Genomic DNA, 3,910 nt, shown 5'->3' on the forward strand with positions numbered 1-3,910 from the left:
AACATAGAAGGTTTAGATTACTGAATAGTTAGTAAAATAATGTCTTTTCATAGTATAAATAAATATGAATAGTATTTAGAAATAAAGATATTTTAAAAACAGATTAAATACTGCTTGCCTATGAAACGATAAGACTGTGTCTAGTTATCCTCTTTGAGCAATCAGAGTTAAACGAGAATAATTTTATGCCATCTCAAACTCAACAAAGCCAACATGAGCTACTGTGAGAGAGGGTGTCATGTTTACACAAGGATAAAAGGGAATGACAACATTTATATAGTCCCCGAGACAAGCATCTACCTCTCCCGAAGGAATAGAAATGTCTTATCCAGAAAAGATCACAAAGACTATATATTTAACAATTTGGAGGCAGTTTCTCCTACAGACAGAGAACTAAGTCAGAGGAAGAAGGAAACATTCAACAAACATTTATTGAGCACCTGATAGATGAGACACCACTGATGGTAAAAACAAACAAACAAACAAACAAAAAAGATTTTTCATGATTTGTGTCTCAAGAAACTCTTAGGGTAATCAAAGTATCTAAAAATATAATTGCAACATCTGTAAATAAATGAAGAACAACTCCATGCAGTAACAACAATAAATAAGAGGTAACAGACTTCATTTAGAAAGGGAATTATGAGTCAACCTGAAAGACAACGCATTTGGAGTTCCCAGGTGGATGAACAGGGCATTGTTTAACATTATTATCATCATCATAACATTATAGATAGCAGAAATTGTGTAATAAGGGTATAAAGATCAGAATATCAATGATAACATTAATATTATTTCATTTATCTTATTTGCAGTTATAAACGACTAAATGTGAATATTGCATCCTAACAAAACGCCAATGTTCCATTTCTCTATTCACTCAGCATACATTAGGGGCCATTTGTGTGCTTCAGCTGTAGCAATCCAAAAACACGTTCCTGGCCAGCCTCATAGTTCTCACAGACCGGTAGTAATGATTCTGTGCATTTCATTGTCAGTTCCCTCATACTTCTGTTTTCTGATTTTCACCCTCACACTCCATTTACATCTTCTTATTTGGAGAAAAAGTCCCCTTATAATAAGTAGAGTGTAGGAATTCCTCTGCTCTTGGATAGGTTCGCAGAGGCTACAAATTAGTCTTTCTTTTTAGAAAATTTGGCCTCGTAATAATAACTCCCTTTATGGAGGCCTCACAAAGACTTTTGCCTTTCCATGTGGTGTTCAGAGATTAATGGGAATGGTGTCCACATATTTGTGTTACTGCCAGACTGCGCCACTTATCTGAAGCCAGTGTCAAGACCCCATGACGATTAATCACCTCTCCAGTCCCTGAAATAAAATCTGCATTGTACACTTTTTGGACTGAGGAGGGAGAAAGGGAATGGTGTGGTTTGGGACTGCTTCTCATCGTTAATTTTCAATTATGACTGCAAGAACCATCCCCGTTAAGCCTCACGTTGGAGGGCAGAGGGTAAAAAAGCCCCCAGGGAAGACTAATAATGGCCACATGGAGTGGGAGAAATCTGGGGCTTATAAACCCTTTTATTTGAAAAAGAAAAATAATACACAATTTATAAAATTCCTTGCAGGGCGGTATAAAATATATCCAAGCTAATTGAAAAAAAGTCACAAAAAGGACAAAATGAGGAGGCTTTTTAAAGGCGTAAATAAAAATGACTGAGCCATACCTTTGCTTAGGGCTAAAATCATGAAGCTGACTTTCTTCACTAGTTAAGATAATTGTTTCCACTTAAAAAAATAATTTTATGACTGCTTCTTCAGTTCTACTGACACTTCTCTCTTAGCCAAAGGAAAACGTTTCATAGTCTTCAGAGGCCTGTTCGGGAGTTTTTCTGGTGTGAAATGAGCAAGCACAGAAGATCTATTCTTAAAAGAAAAAAAAAAGAAAAATCAGGTTCCCTCGTCAGACCCAAAGGAATCTGAATAATGAGAAACTAACTTTATGTGTGGTGTTCTGTATTTTGGAAATGACTTTTATATAAAATATTCTCATCTCACAACATTTTATGTTGTCAGTTTTATAGAAATCTCATTTTCCAACAAAAGGAACTAAAGATCAAGCAGCAAAATCACATGCTCTGTGTAATAGGTTAGAGGTGGTATAGTCCAATTTTCATCTCCTGAGTCTAAACACACACTTTATGTGGCATTTTGATGCCTTTGAGTCTTTAGAGATTGGATTTTAAAGCATTTATATAGTTATACTTTTTATATGAGCAGGCTGATATTATTTTTATTAGCAGAGAAGACCATCACACACACAAACACACATATGCATTATATCATATTGGATATTAGTCACTTTTGAATTGTCCTTCTTTTCTTATTCACACTTTCTTGATTCATTTTGTTCTTTCTTGAAGAATAATTTATTATTGTGACTATTTTAGGTGGGGAAGTACCTATTCCCATTACAAAAACTCGGTAGGTCAATTTATTCTTTTTTTTTTTAACTTGGGCTTAGGCAATCACGCATTTTCTCTAAGGATAGTGAATCCTCAAGGAGCAAAAGAAGGACCAGAGTCTTTTTAAAACATGACCTTGGCCGTTGTTCTTACTACCTAACTTCTAGTGCAAAATCTTGCCTTTTGTCATTTTACCAAGCTTACCCTTCCATTGTCCTATCAATTAAATGATTACCTGATATTCTAATACATTCCCTGGTTGTCTGAGAAATCAGTATTCAGTTCCTGTGGCTTGCCATCAAGAATGTGACTAATCTATGCTTTTTTGCAGTCTTGAATACTCATGGATTATGAAGACTGTAGCTCGATGCTAGTGCCTGTGATTTTAGATTCCAATAAAAGAACTTAATTTTTTTAGATATGAAATTAAATTTTGACTGAAAACACTGAAGATAAATAGATACACTTCTTAAACATCTCCTGGAACTATGATGCGAGGTTCATATGCTAAACACTGCAATATTGATGCCATATATATATGGTATATATAATGTTTATATATGCACTAGATAGATCTATATATATAAAGTAGTTCAAATTAGCACTTAATATTGGCTGAATACGGTAAAAATTAAAGGGGGAGAAGACATTAAAAGTTTTTCATGCACATATTTGATGACTATGATGCATGAAGTATGAAATAAACAAATCTATTTATGTCTTTCTTATTTATCCCAGATAGGGGAACTTTCTGCTGCTAAAATATGTCTGCATGTCATTTTCAATTGCAAATTAATTGGGAAGTCTTATAAAAAGAGTATATCACAAAATGTAAAAAGGAATATATTACATAAATGTTATCTTTACAAAAATCTTCATCTTTATTAACAAAGGCTTTGAAATAAATTTTAGGCCTCAAACAGTTAACTTTATCTTATTTTTCCATTCCAGATATTTTTCATCTAGATGTCTAATTTTTGAGTAATAATTCTGGTTTAGGAGATAAAAATGGCAAGTGTCATAAAAAACGATCCTGTTTCTGTGGAATTTTTGGCCTTATTTTTAAGGCTCATTATTACTCTTTTATATCGTTAATACTTTGTCCCCAAATGTGCTTTTATAGTAGTATAATACCAAAGTAAAACCACTGGAGAACAGTAGATTTACGTAGTAAGTGTGTTAGAGGAAATCCCTCATTGAGTGGCAAAAGCACGTGTTAAATTTCAAGTTCGATGAGAGTGACACTAGACTTTATTTATAATGACAGCTGCATATAAGCTGTGGAGACAAACTAGATTTAGAATTTCCTGATGCTTTTGCTCTGACAATCATGTGGCAGGAAGGACCCTGGATTTGGATATTGAAGTAGAAAGTATAAATTTGGTTTCCCATTTACCCCTAGGGGTTAAGGGTAGAGTTTGACAGGTCAAAGCACTTGATAGAGTCAGAACAGGCCAGTATATGACATCAAACATACCCTACCT

This window comes from Mandrillus leucophaeus, unplaced genomic scaffold, assembly GCF_000951045.1.
Source record: "Mandrillus leucophaeus isolate KB7577 unplaced genomic scaffold, Mleu.le_1.0 Scaffold144, whole genome shotgun sequence".
In the NCBI taxonomy this organism is placed as follows: domain Eukaryota; kingdom Metazoa; phylum Chordata; class Mammalia; order Primates; family Cercopithecidae; genus Mandrillus; species Mandrillus leucophaeus.